The 14,751-nt window shown below is 51.3% G+C and overlaps 1 protein-coding gene across 8 annotated transcripts in view; it reads right to left on the bottom strand.

Annotated features, from left to right (window-relative positions):
• Window positions 1-8,763, bottom strand: part of LOC138249649 (zinc finger protein 420-like) — a 61,779-nt gene extending 53,016 nt beyond the window's left edge. For 6 of the 8 annotated variants that reach the window (XM_069203597.1, XM_069203601.1, XM_069203598.1 and 3 more), the window contains exon 1: window positions 8,667-8,763. The gene's annotated coding sequence lies outside the window, so the exon portion shown is untranslated. The other 2 variants (XM_069203600.1, XM_069203599.1) reach the window with 2 other exon arrangements.
• Window positions 8,764-14,751: the final 5,988 nt, after the last annotated feature.

Below are 14,751 nucleotides of genomic sequence, written 5' to 3'. Positions count from 1 at the left end.
CTCTCCTGAAGAAACCTACGGCGGACCCCAGTGACCTGAAGTACTTACGCCCCATCTCGTTCCTCCCCTTCCCTGCCAAAGTCATCGAAAAGACCGTCAACAAGCAACTGACCAAATTCCTTGAGGACAACAACCTACTCAACCCCTCCCAGTCCGGATTCCGAGCCAACCACAGCACGGAAACCGCCCTCATCGCAGTCACCAATGACATCAGAACTCTGCTGGACAATGGAGAAACAGCCGCCCTCATCCTCCTTGACCTCTCGGCTACCTTCGACACTGTCTGCCACCGCACCCTAACATCCCGCCTCCGCTCCACCGGTATCCAAGGACAGGCCCTGAACTGGATCACCTCTTTCCTCTCTAACAGCTCCCAAAGAGTCTACCTCCCGCCGTCCTGCTCGGACCCCACCGAGATCATCTGCGGCGTCCCACAGGGCTCCTCGCTCAGCCTGACTCTCTTCAATGTCTACATGAGCCCCCTCGCCGACATCGCACGCAAACACAACATCAACTCCTACACCGACGACACCCAGCTGATACTTTCCCTCACCAAGGACCCTACCATAGCCAAGACCAACCTGCAGGATGGAATGAAAGACGTCGCAGAATGGATGAAACTCACCCGCCTGAAGCTGAACTCTGACAAAACGGAAGTCCTCATCCTCGGAAACACCCCGTCTGCCTGGGACAATGCTTGGTGGCCCTCGGCCCTGGGCACCGCACCAACCCCCTCAGACCACGCACGCAACCTCGGATTCATCCTGGACTCGCTTCTCACCATGACAAAACAAGTCAACGCCGTCTCGTCTTCCTGCTTCCTCACTCTCCGCATGATCTTCCGCTGGATCCGCGCCGACACGAGAAAAACTGTGACCCACGCCCTCGTCACAAGCCGCTTGGACTACGGAAACACCCTATACGCAGGAACCACCGCAAAAATCCAGAAATGTCTTCAGCGAATACAAAACGCCTCCGCACGCCTCATCCTCGACATACCCCGCCACAGCCACATCTCCGCCCACCTGAGACACCTGCACTGGCTACCCGTCAACAAAAGGATCACCTTCAGGCTCCTCACCCACGCACACAAAGCCCTCCACAACAAGGGACCCGAATACCTCAACCGTCGCCTCAGTTTCTACACGCCCACCCGTCAACTTCGCTCCGCCAGCCTCGCACTCGCCGCCGTCCCTCGCATCCGCAGCACCACGGCAGGTGGGAAATCCTTCTCCTACCTGGTGGCCGAGACATGGTACTCCCTCCCCGCCAACCTCAAGACCACCTCGCATTCCGGAGGCAGCTCAAGACCTGGCTCTTTGAGCAACAGTAACCCTCTCCCCCTAGCGCCTTGTGACCCTCACGGGCGAGTAGGGCGCTTTATAAATATTATTGATTGATTGATTGAAGAAAGAAGAACTGCTGACCTGAAAGCCCTGCAGAGATGACGGAGACAACAACTGACTTGGCCCTAGCCCTACCGGCCTGTCTCCCGACTCAAAGAACCTGCACAGTGACGCATCCAGCGGGACTAGCGCCCTCTGAGGACTCAAAGGACTGCCCGCATCTAAAGGACCAAGAACCTCCCGAGAACAGCAGCACTTTTCAGCAACAGCAACAAACTTGCAACAAAGATGCAACTTTTAAAGAGACTCACTTCCTGCCAGAAACGTGAGTCTTCACATACTATACCCGATGCCCCCGGCTCGAGTCCAGGACAACAAACACCACAGAGAGGACTCCCAGGTGACTCAAACGACGTGGACACCCTGAGTTTACCTCCCTGCACCCCCACAGCAACGCCTGCATAGACGATCCAGAGGCGCCCCCTGACCGCGACTACCTGGTAACAAAGGAACCCGACGCCTGGATCAAGCACTGCACCTGCAGCCCCCAGGACCGGGAGGAACCACCTACCAATGCAGGGGTGCCCTGCAGGCGGCCGTCATCATAGCCCAGTCGGTGGTTGGCCAGAGAAGCCCCCCTGTGCCCTGCCTGCATCGCCTGAGTGATCCCTGGGTCCCTCCATTGCTTTCAATAGCAAACATGACGCCTACTTTGCACACTTCACCCGGCCACCCATGTGCCGCTGAGGGTGTGTTTTGTGTGCCCCGCCCCACCCAACCAGTGCTCTACAAAATCCCCCTGGTCTGCTCCCTGAGGACGCAAGTACTTACCTGTTAGCAGTCTAGTACCAGAGCACGCCTGTTCTTCATAGGCGCATATTTGTTTTGCGCCCTCCTCTGACCTCTGCACCTGACTGGCCCTGTGTTGCTGGTGCTGTGGCTTTGGAGTTGCCTTGAACCCCCAATGGCGGGCTGCCTATGCACAGGAGACTAACTGTCTAAGTGCTTTACTTACCTGCAAAACTAACCAAAACTTACCATGCCCAGAAACTGTTGATTTTTGCATTGTGTCTACTTTTAAAATAGCTATTTGCCATTTTTACCAAAACTGTGTGTACTATTGTTTAAATCAAAGTTTTATACTTACCTGTGTGAAGTACACTGCATTTGATGTACTTACCATAAATTTGAATCTTGTGGTTCTAAAATAAATTAAGAAAAGATATTTTTCTATATAAAAACCTATTGGCCTGGAGTAAGTCTTTGAGTGTGTGTTCCTCATTTATTGTTTATGTGTGTACAACAAATGCTTAACACTACCGTCTGATAAGCCTACTCCTCGACCACACTACCACAAAATAGAGCATTAGTATTATCTAATTTTGCCACTATCAACTTCTAAGGGGAACCCTTGGACTCTGTGCACACTATCTCTCACTTTGCGATAGTATATACAGAGCCAACTTCCTACATCTTGTATTTATATTTTTTGTGAAAGGAGATCTGTTATATCTTATAATAGAATATATATTTACAGAGAAATTATAATTATTTGTGCTTTTAGTATATTATTGTTTATATGGTTAGAGCCCCACCTCAGCCCCAGACATCGCCACTGCCATTCCCAATGGCTACAAAATCACCCACAAAGACTGAGTCAATTGACCAGGAGGAGGCATCACCAGTCTACAGGAACATCCTCCGCCTGTCGACCACCATTGAGACACAGAACCAGACAACTACCCTCAAAACACCTCCACATCCAAATTCAGACAAACCTAAACATCTCCCTCCGTGGCATGCTCATCTACAGACCGCCCGGGCCCTGGACCCAGTTCAGTGAAACCATCGCCGACCTCGTCACCACCCCCACGCACCGGCCTCAACCGACTACATCCTATGCGGTGACCTCAACTTTCACATTGATAACCAAGATGACCCACACACCACAACTCTCCTGGACAACCTCGCCACCCTTGGTCTCAAGCAACTAGTAAACCTCTCCACTGACTCAGCAGGTCACACCCTCAAATACCGTCTTCACGACATGAAACATCACCACCATCCCTCACACCTCCGAACATCATTGGACCGATGTGTCCATTTCGCTTTCACAAAGACCACTGCATGCCACCATGCCTCCGCCCCCAGCAGAAACTGGAACAAAGTCAGTAAAGCCCAACTCACTGACGCGCTCAGCCACTCCCCCACCGATGGATGCCGCAAACGACTTGGTGATCCAGCAGTGCAGGTTGCGTGATAACACCATAGCCCCCCTCAGAAAACCTGCTGGAAATCAGCACCATAAGGAACCTAGATAGTTCATGAAAGATCCCCAAGAGTCAAAACGCACCTCCAGACAACTGGAACAAAAATGGAGAAACAGCAAAACAACTGCAGACCACACAGCCTACAAAGGCGCAGTCACCACCAGCGCATCAGAGCCTTCCAGAAAGTTGCCACCGAAAGACACATCAGCATCAATGCTCAAAACAGCAAGGAGCTTTTCACCATAGTCAAGAAATTCACAAACCCCGGACCAGACACCTCGCCCCCTCTCAAGACCTATGCGACAACGTAGCCACCTTTTTCCACCAGAAAAGCTAGTACATAAACGAAGGGTTCAGGAACCAAAACCCACCCCCACCAGCATCACCACAGACTCCACGCTGCACCAGACCCTGAACCATTGGATCCCTATTTCCACAGAAGACACCCAGAAACTCATGAACTCCATCCATTCAGAGGCACCCTCAGACCTGTGCCCGCATCACATCTCCAACTTGGCTATCGCCACCATTACACCAGAGCTTTGCCAGACTATCAACAGTTCCATCAAAACCACCACCTTCCCACCCATGTAGAGATCAACCCTCTCCTAAAGAAACACACTGCCAACCCAAGGGAGATGAAGAATTACAGGCCCATCTCTCTGCTCCCCTTTCCAGCCAAGTAACAGAAAAGGCCATCAACACGCAACTCACTGGATTCCGAGTTGAATCACATCCTTGTGAGAAGGTAGCCTCTTTCTAGCCTTGTTACCCCCACTTTTGGCCTGTTTGTGAGTGTATGTCAGGGTGTTTGTCACTGTTTTCACTGTCTCACTGGGATCCTGATAGCCAGGCCTCAGTGCTCATAGTGAAAACACCATGTTTTCAGTATGGTTGTTATGTGTCACTGGGATCCTGCTAGTCAGGACCCCAGTGCTCATAGGTTTGTGGCCTATATGTATGTGTCACTGGGACCCTGTCACACAGGGCCCCAGTGCTCATAGGTGTGCATGTATATGTTCCCTGTGTGGTGCCTAACTGTCTCACTGAGGCTCTGCTAACCAGAACCTCAGTGGTTATGCTCTCTCATTACTTTCAAATTGTCACTAACAGGCTAGTGACCAATTTTACCAATTTACATTGGCTTACTGGAACACCCTTATAATTCCCTAGTATATGGTACTGAGGTACCCAGGGTATTGGGGTTCCAGGAGATCCCTATGGGCTGCAGCATTTCTTTTGCCACCCATAGGGAGCTCTGACAATTCTTACACAGGCCTGCCACTGCAGCCTGAGTGAAATAACGTCCACGTTATTTCACAGCCATTTTACACTGCACTTAAGTAACTTATAAGTCACCTATATGTCTAACCTTTACCTGGTAAAGGTTAGGTGCAAAGTTACTTAGTGTGAGGGCACCCTGGCACTAGCCAAGGTGCCCCCACATTGTTCAGAGCCAATTCACTGAACTTTGTGAGTGCGGGGACACCATTACACGCGTGCACTACATATAGGTCACTACCTATATGTAGCTTCACCATGGTAACTCCGAATATGGCCATGTAACATGTCTATGATCATGGAATTGCCCCCTCTATGCCATCCTGGCATTGTTGGTACAATTCCATGATCCCAGTGGTCTGTAGCACAGACCCTGGTACTGCCAGACTGCCCTTCCTGGGGTTTCTCTGCAGCTGCTGCTGCTGCCAACCCCTCAGACAGGCAGCTGCCCTCCTGGGGTCCAGCCAGGCCTGGCCCAGGATGGCAGAACAAAGAACTTTCTCTGAGAGAGGGTGTGACACCCTCTCCCTTTGGAAAATGGTGTGAAGGCAGGGGAGGAGTAGCCTCCCCCAGCCTCTGGAAATGCTTTGTTGGGCACAGATGTGCCCAATTCTGCATAAGCCAGTCTACACCGGTTCAGGGACCCCTTAGCCCCTGCTCTGGCGCGAAACTGGACAAAGGAAAGGGGAGTGACCACTCCCCTGACCTGCACCTCCCCTGGGAGGTGTCCAGAGCTCCTCCAGTGTGCTCCAGACCTCTGCCATCTTGGAAACAGAGGTGCTGCTGGCACACTGGACTGCTCTGAGTGGCCAGTGCCACCAGGTGACGTCAGAGACTCCTGCTGATAGGCTCCTTCAGGTGTTAGTAGCCTTTCCTCTCTCCTAGGTAGCCAAACCCTCTTTTCTGGCTATTTAGGGTCTCTGTCTCTGGGGAAACTTCAGATAACGAATGCATGAGCTCAGCCGAGTTCCTCTGCATCTCCCTCTTCACCTTCTGATAAGGAATCGACCGCTGACCGCGCTGGAAGCCTGCAAACCTGCAACATAGTAGCAAAGACGACTACTGCAACTCTGTAACGCTGATCCTGCCGCCTTCTCGACTGTTTTCCTGCTTGTGCATGCTGTGGGGGTAGTCTGCCTCCTCTCTGCACCAGAAGCTCCGAAGAAATCTCCCGTGGGTCGACGGAATCTTCCCCCTGCAACCGCAGGCACCAAAAAGCTGCATTACCGGTCCCTTGGGTCTCCTCTCAGCACGACGAGCGAGGTCCCTCGAATCCAGCGACACCGTCCAAGTGACCCCCACAGTCCAGTGACTCTTCAGCCCAAGTTTGGTGGAGGTAAGTCCTTGCCTCACCTCGCTGGGCTGCATTGCTGGGAACCGCGACTTTGCAAGCTTCTCCGGCCCCTGTGCACTTCCGGCGGAAATCCTTCGTGCACAGCCAAGCCTGGGTCCACAGCACTCTAACCTGCATTGCACGACTTTCTAAGTTGGTCTTCGGCGACGTGGGACTCCTTTGTGCAACTTCGGCGAGCACCGTTTCACGCATCCTCGTAGTGCCTGTTTCTGGCACTTCTCCGGGTGCTACCTGCTTCAGTGAGGGCTCTTTGTCTTGCTCGACGTCCCCTCTCTCTGCAGGTCCAATTTGCGACCTCCTGGTCCCTCCTGGGCCCCAGCAGCGTCCAAAAACGCCAAACGCACGATTTGTGTGTAGCAAGGCTTGTTGGCGTCCATCCGGCGGGAAAACACTTCTGCACGACTCTCCAAGGCGTGGGGGATCCATCCTCCAAAGGGGAAGTCTCTAGCCCTTGTCGTTCCTGCAGTATTCACAGTTCTTCAGCCTAGTAAGAGCTTCTTTGCACCAACCGCTGGCATTTCTTGGGCATCTGCCCATCTCCGAGCTGCTTGTGACTTTTGGACTTGGTCCCCTTGTTCCACAGGTACCTTCAGACAGGAATCCATCGTTGTTGCATTGCTGATTTGTGTTTTCCTTGCATTCTCCCTCTAACACGACTATTTTGTCCTTAGGGGAACTTTGCACTCACTTTTCAGGGTCTTGGGGTGGGTTATTTTGCTAACTCTCACTATTTTCTAATAGTCCCAGCGACCCTCTACAAGGTCACATAGGTTTGGGGTCCATTCGTGGTTCGCATTCCACTTCTGGAGTATATGGTTTGTGTTGCCCCTATCCCTATGTTTCCCCATTGCATCCTATTGTAACTATACATTGTTTGCACTGTTTTCTAAGACTATACTGCATATTTTTGCTATTGTGTATATATATCTTGTGTATATTTCCTATCCTCTCACTGAGGGTACACTCTAAGATACTTTGGCATATTGTCATAAAAATAAAGTACCTTTATTTTTAGTATAACTGTGTATTGTGTTTTCTTATGATATTGTGCATATGACACTAAGTGGTACTGTAGTAGCTTCACACGTCTCCTAGTTCAGCCTAAGCTGCTCTGCTAAGCTACCATTATCTATCAGCCTAAGCTGCTAGACACCCTATACACTAATAAGGGATAACTGGGCCTGGTGCAAGGTGCAAGTACCCCTTGGTACTCACTACAAGCCAGTCCAGCCTCCTACAATCCTAAACTCCCTCCCTGTCTGGATTCAGGAGCAATCACAGCACCAGAACTGCACTCCTTGACATCCGCGACATACTGGACCATGGAAATATGGCTACCCTCATCCTCCTCGACCTCTCCATCGCATTCGACAGTCTTCCACTATACCCTTTGCACCAGGCTCCACGACGCCAGCATCCGTGGCAAAGGGCTGTAATGGATTTAATCCTTCCTCACTTTAAGAATCCAAACTGTCAGACTCCCACCGTTCACCTCGGCACCCAAAGGATCCTCACTAAGCTCACCCCCCTTCAACATCTACATGGTCCTGATTGTTAAAATCGCTAGACAGCATGGCCTAAACATTGTCGGCTATGCTGACGATACCGAACTGATGCTCACCTTGACCCATGAACAGCCAAGAGAAATGTCCACACCGAAATGAGCGCAGTCGTTGCTTGGATGGAAACCAGTTGCCTCAAACTCAACTCAGAGAAGACGGAGACTCTTATAATCTGCTCCACGCCTCCACCTGGGATGAGTCCTGGTGGCCAACTGACCTAAGAAACGCCCCCACATGGAATCTGGGTATCATCATGGACTCTCCGCTTTCCATGACTTGTCAAGTCAATGCCGTTCCGTCGTCCTGCTTCTACACTCTGCGTCTCCTCCAGAAGATCTTCAAGTGGATCCCGGCTGAGACAAGAAGGTCAGTCACCAAATTGGACTACGCAATGCACTCTACGCCGGCATCACAAAGAGGATACAAGCAAGACTGCAGAGAATACCGAACGCAGCAGCCAGACTCATCCTGGACACCCCTCGCCACGGCCACCTCAGAGACCTCCACGGGCTCCGGGCGACGAACGCATCAGCTTCAAGCGCCTGCACAGGAGCGGCCCAACCACCACCTCCTGACCCTCTGCACCCCCCCTCGCCGCCACCCCCAGGGCCAGGAGACGCAGAGCTGGAGGCAGGAGAACTACACCCCCCTCAGAGAGTTCAGGACGGAGCTCAAGACGCGGCTCTGGGAGTGAGCAGCCGGCAGCGGGGGATATACCGCGTACAAGCGACTGACTGATCCAGGCACATGGGCCGGGGTCACCTGGAAACCAGGACGTTACGCCGAGGGCCCCCCGAGTGCACCCAGCCGGGCCGGGCACCTCAGACTCATCCCTTCACACGCCGCCACCTACCTCAGCACCGTCTCCCGCGGCCGCCACCTGGGGAAGGTCACGGGCGCCGGATATCCGGTCTGCGCTCCAGAGCGTTGACGCTACGCATGCTCACTGGGCCAACTCACACTACCTTCAGAACTTCTGCACATGCGCACCAGTCAAGGGAAACAACCCAGAAACGGCAGTATCTCTGCTCTGCGCATGCGCGGTGAGCTCCACCTCTGTGACCACTGGTGCGTAGCAGGACGGTTCCCATTTCCTGTTCCGGGTCACCGACCACAGGGTCAGCACCAGAAGTAAATGCTAGAGTAGGAGGACGGATCTCTTGGTTTTCTGCGCAGTTATTATTATTTATTTTTATTATGATTGTGTTACTCGAACCTGGACCATGCACTTTCCAGTGCTTTACAGATTACAACAGAGATAAAAACTAGTCGATTAATGGTGCCGATGAACAGATCCGAACTTCAGCATCAAAATTCCAAATGAAAAACGTGTAAGTAAGAGCGTTCTATGCGGGAGGCCCTTTGAAGAATTGGGCCGTTAGCTCAGGCATGAATAATGGCCCTTAGATAAAATGTAAGTATAGGAGGACAGTCAAGCACCTGGCAGGAAGGTCACCACTGGGATAAATCCCACCCCGGGGGTGGGAGGAGGTAAAGCCCGGGATACCCGAGGGTAAAGCGGGGGTGTTGTGTCCATAAGCCAGGTGCGGTCGTAGGGAACTCCCCTTTAACACCTGGAGCTCCTGTGCCACCCTGTGTGGTGTAGCCCTGCTGATGACATTACTGCATACAAAACAAACAACCGCCCCCCTGCTTAGGCAGAGAGAGTTTCTCAGAGGAAGCATGTGTGTCTGTGTCTCCACGCAGCTCATTCGTGACCACTACCAGGCCTAGTGGGAAAATCTTTAAAATTGCATATAAAATCAAGCAATGCTTTCACAAGTGTCACTTTCTGTTCCTAGGTTGAGGTAGTCGAGATGTCCTGCGGGCCATCCGAAGAAGTTTGGGCGGTTCCCGGTTCAAGTGGGGGCAGGAGCTGAAAGTCCTGGAGCTGGTGCACAAATGTAGAGGGGGGCCACTTGGAAACAACTGCACAGTTGGGCTTCAAGGAAGGTCCAGTGGGTCCCCTTGGAGGGTGGAGGTCGCAAGGGGTTAGTGGGACCCCTAGAGCACAGTTTGTCAATGCAGGGGCCAGGAAGGCCCGGTGCAGCGCAGATAGGTCAGCCAGGAGTTGTGAGTCTTCGGAGCCAGGAACAGGTCACTTGGAGGGTAGATTGCAGGTCAGCAGGGCCACTCTAGGGGTGGTTCTTGGGTGTCCTGAAGTCTCTCGACTGGTGGTTGCTTCTGGGCTTTTGAGAATCCGGGATGCACTTTGCTTCTTGGTGTCCGATGTTGGGGGTCCAGTGCCCTTGGTAATGGCATGTCTGAGGCCCTGAAAGTCCCAGTGCCACCAAACTTGGCACACACAGGTATTTTTTTCCTTTGGGTCCATCATGTGGTTTTTGGTCAGGCTGCAGGGTCTGGTTCATTGATCAGCAGCCGGTCAGTGAACTGGAGTTCACTGGTTCCTTGCTTGCAGGATGCAGGACAGTGATACCTTTACTCAGAGGGAAGTTCTTGGTGATTTTCAGAAGGCTGGGGGTTCTTTGGGGTTTTTGTAGAGTCCTGTAGGTTTCCAGGTGACACCTCAGCTGTGATGGTCGAGTCCTAGGACCAGCAGGCAGGGTTTGGCGCCTTTTTCTTTGTGCTGCAGGACTTCTGTTCTCAGAGCTCGGATCTTCTTTGTTCCTGGTCGTCTTGTGTCCATCAAATCTGATCTGTTGGTCTAAGGCCGCCCACTAAATACTGCATTAAGGGGGTGTTATGGGGTGTACCTGGTAGTGGCCAATGGGCCACCTACCTTAGGGTAGCTACACTCACTAAGTGACTACTTCCTGTGAGAAGGGGTCACATCGCTTACCTTAATTGCCTTCCAAGATGGGGGGAAAATGAAATGTATTGGTCACCTCATCTGCCATACCTGAGGGGTGGTGCAGGCTGGGAGTGGCCATTCCACCTATCCTTGCTAGTTGTCCAGTCGGTTTCCTACCTAAAGTGCAGGAAAACCATTGGGTTGCCATTTGCTACTAGAAGCAGAGGCGGGCGGACTTCAAAGGCAGTAAAGCCTTTGAGAGTAACGGCTCGTGCAGGGTGCCTGTCTGGGGAAGGAGGTGTAACGCATCCACCCAGGAAAGGCTTTGTGTTCTGGTTCCTGAGAGCAAATGGCTCTCACCCCAGGAGTCCAGAATCATGTCTGGCAGTGGCAGGCTGGTTAGGACCAGTCAGCAACCATGCCAGGGCTGTTAGGTTTTGCAGGGGCACCTCTAATGTGCCCTTCGCAGTGCATTTTATAATAAATTCAACACTGGCATCAGGGTTGGTTTATTATTCTGAGTTGTTTGGTAACCAAACAACCCAGGGTTCAGAGTGGCTGTCATGTAGCTGGGGAAATTGTAATGACCAGTGTCCAGCACATGCCTTTGCTTCCCTCTACACTTACTGTGTCTGAGAGTTCAGCAAAGACCCAATAGGGGCATATTTGCTCATGCAAACATATTCCCTCACATGTATTACAGTTCACCCTGCCTTAGGGCTGTAAGGCCTGCCAGAAGGGTGACTTACCTATATTGCATGCAGTGTTAGTGGACATGTTACTCTTGGTGAGTGCCATGTCGTGTTTGCAACTTTTGGATACACCTTGTCATGCACTTGCAATGGCAGTCTGCCTGAGGCTAGAGTGGGGCCTCTCAGAATGGCACAATTGGTGCTCCAGCTCTGGGGGACCCTTTCAGTACCCTTGCACTTTGTACCATAGGTACAGTTTACTAGGAACCTACGGAGGTGGCTGAAGTGCCAAAAATAGTACAGCTTTGGGGAAAGGGATCTGGTCCTGGGAACCCGTTTAGTAGGAGCACAGGGCACTTACAGTTTGAAACCAAATCATTTTCCAGTAAAAAGTAGGGAGTTACCATGTCAAAAGAGGCCCTTTCTCACACAGAGGAGAAATGTTGCTGTGGTGACCTGAAAGCAACAAGTTCCTAGAAGAGAGGACTTACCTGAGGAACACTGCAAGGCTGACAGAGTCAAGAGTGTCTCCATACATCTACCCATTTGAACCTGAAGTATTGTGCTGACATTTGAAGTATGGCTGTTGCCTATGGTCACCTCTGATAACTGGGTACGTTGCTGGAGCCAACTGAATGTTTGGAATGGGTCTCCATGCCTCCCCATATGATCCCAGCGCATTTCACCAATGAAGAGAAGTGTGACCACCACCTGCAGTCTTTGTAATGCTGTGCCTCAGAGAACTATGACCCATGCTGGCACTTGCAACAAGCTTTGATTCACCCAGTCTCCATACACTCTAACAAGTGACCTGTAGGTGGGCCCTGTCATTATTTGGACAGGGTGAGTGTGTGGCCTAAATTACGCTGCTAGCCCCAGAGAACAACTGTGTCATCTTCAGCTTCAGTGGCAGTACTGACAGGAAAGGCAGGGCCATATACATACCATTAGACTTGGCATCCCTGGCGTGGCCTCCTCTAACTTTTTGTCTCTGTTTCCCAGGTTGTTGATGTGTGCTGGACTCTGTTTTTGCTGTTTTTTTATACTCTGGGGACTTTGACACCGCTATCCAGTGCTAAAGTGGAAGTACTCCTATGAAAAATGTATGTGTAATCGGCTTTCCATGATTGGCATATTTGATTTACTAGTAATTCCTTAGTACAGTGCACTAGAGGTATCCAGGGCCTATAAATCAAATGCTACTAGTGGGCCTGCAGCACTGGTTGTGCCACCCACAAGGGTAGCCCTGTAAACATGGCTCAGACCTGCCACTGCAGTGTCTGTGTGTACAGTTTAAACTGCCAATTCGATTTGGCAAGTGTACCCACTTGCCAGGTCTATACCTTCCCTTTTCTTGCATGTAAGACACCTCTAATGCAGGCCCTAGATAGCCCCAGGGCCAGGGTGCAGTGTATGTTTAAGGTAGGACATATACTGATGTGTTTTATATGGCCTGACAGTGAAATACTGCCAAATTCGGTTTTCTCTGTACAAAGCGTATCTTTCTTATAGGTTAACATGGAGGCTGCCTTTATTAATTATTAAAGTGCAGCTTCCCTATGGGAGCAGATAGCAATGTGGAGTTTAGTTTTCTCTGAACTCACAATTTTAAAATAAATCTTTTAGTGAAGTTTGTTTTTAGATTGTGTGTTTGGAAATGCTACTTTTAGAAAGTAAGCATTTTCTTGCTTGAACCATTCTGTGACTCTGTGGATTCCCTGTCTGGGTCAGATTGACAGTTGGGCTGTTTGCACCTCTCCTCTAGCCAGTGACACAAAGAGAGCTGCGGTGGAGCCTGCATATCCTGATGAGCCATCTGTGCTGGGAGGGAGAGGAGGAGTGGTCACTTACACCTGAAAGGGCTGTGCCTGCTCTCACACAATGCAGTCTCCAACCCCCTGGTGTGTGTCTGGGGCCTGGCCCAGGCAAGACAGGATCTTACAAACGAGAGACTTTCCTTTTGAAGGTTGCCTAATTCAAAGGTAGAAAGGGGTTTAAGTAGTGGACCCAAAACCCCTGAAAAATAGAACACTTCTGGAATCAAGAGGAACCTCTGCCAAGGAGAAGAGCTGTGGAGAAGTGCTGCCTCTGCCTGTGACTATGCTTTGTTGGGCTGTCCTGTAGTTGCTGCTTCTGCCTGTGAAATGGGACAAAGATTGGACTTTGTTGTGCATTCCTGCTTGAGATGAATCTCCAAGGGCTTGAACTGAGCTTACCTCCTATTATTGAAGTCTCAGGGTCATCAAAGACTTCTCCTGCCATCACTTGGGCTCTGTGCTGAGACACTTGCCCTGCCAAGTGATGCCCTATCCACTCCCTGGACCCTTGAAAGATGAAGTTGGCAGACAAGAACTGAAAATCCACACACAGAACGCAGTGCGGGGACATTTTTGACGCACCTTCTGTAACGTGGCTGATAAACGATGCGCCGCTGGCTTCGCAGCTGAAATCTACGCTCCACCTGCATCGCGGCTGGGAGATCGACACATTGTGGCTGGAGAAATGACGTGCAACACCCACTTGGGGAGGCTGATATTGATGCAAACCCCACACAGCGCAGTTTTCTGATACCGTGCAACCAGATTTTCCACAAATCATCCCTGGGTGTAAAAATCAACCCGACTCTGCGCAGATCTGAGGTGCCCAGTCCGGAAATCGACGCATTGTGCTCTCGCAAAGGAGAAAACCGATGCATCGCCGACCCGACCGGAGAAGGAAACGACTCACGGCCTCACTTGCGGGTAAGGAATCAACACATCGCTACCCTTTTCCAAAGCTCGCCCTGCGGCTTTATTATTGACGCTAATCAGGTACTTTGTGTAACAACAGCATTCTCACTGCTTTCTAAGGATTAAGGGGGTCATTACAACATTGGCGGTATAAGGCGCTTACCGCCATGCAGAAGACCGCCAATACACGGCCGCGGTAGACCGCCACAGCAATTATGACACACATCACGGAATCCGCCAAAATTCAGACACCCACACAACACCGCCACACCAAAGGCCAGCGATAAACATGCGGAAACAAATCCTCCCCCTCCACGCCAACAGAAACACGCCAATGCTATTACGACCCACAAATCCACGCGGCGGTCATTCAACCGCGGTATTCCATTGGCGGTACACACCGCCACGCTCAAAATACACACACGGCTCCAAAACACCACCACATTGGACAATTACAAATACACACACCTGATACACATACACACACCACTCCCACACACCCAACACAATATAAAATACACACCCACATCACCCACAAACCCCTACAACCAGAAATTCTGAGAGAAGGCGAGAGAGAGAGCACAGCTATTGACAACCCCATCACACAAAGGCACGCAACACCATCACCCACACAACATCCACGCACAAAACGCCACATACCACTGCACTCACCACACTCATCACCACATACACCACCCCACACTCACACACACCACCCCATGTCACGCCAGAGACACCCCCGCTTCTCCGAGGAGGAGCTCAGGG

This window comes from Pleurodeles waltl, chromosome 8 (assembly GCF_031143425.1).
Source record: "Pleurodeles waltl isolate 20211129_DDA chromosome 8, aPleWal1.hap1.20221129, whole genome shotgun sequence".
NCBI classification, from domain to species: Eukaryota; Metazoa; Chordata; class Amphibia; order Caudata; family Salamandridae; genus Pleurodeles; species Pleurodeles waltl.
Note: the sequence above shows the minus strand (reverse complement) of the source record. Positions and strands in the feature narration are given on the sequence as shown.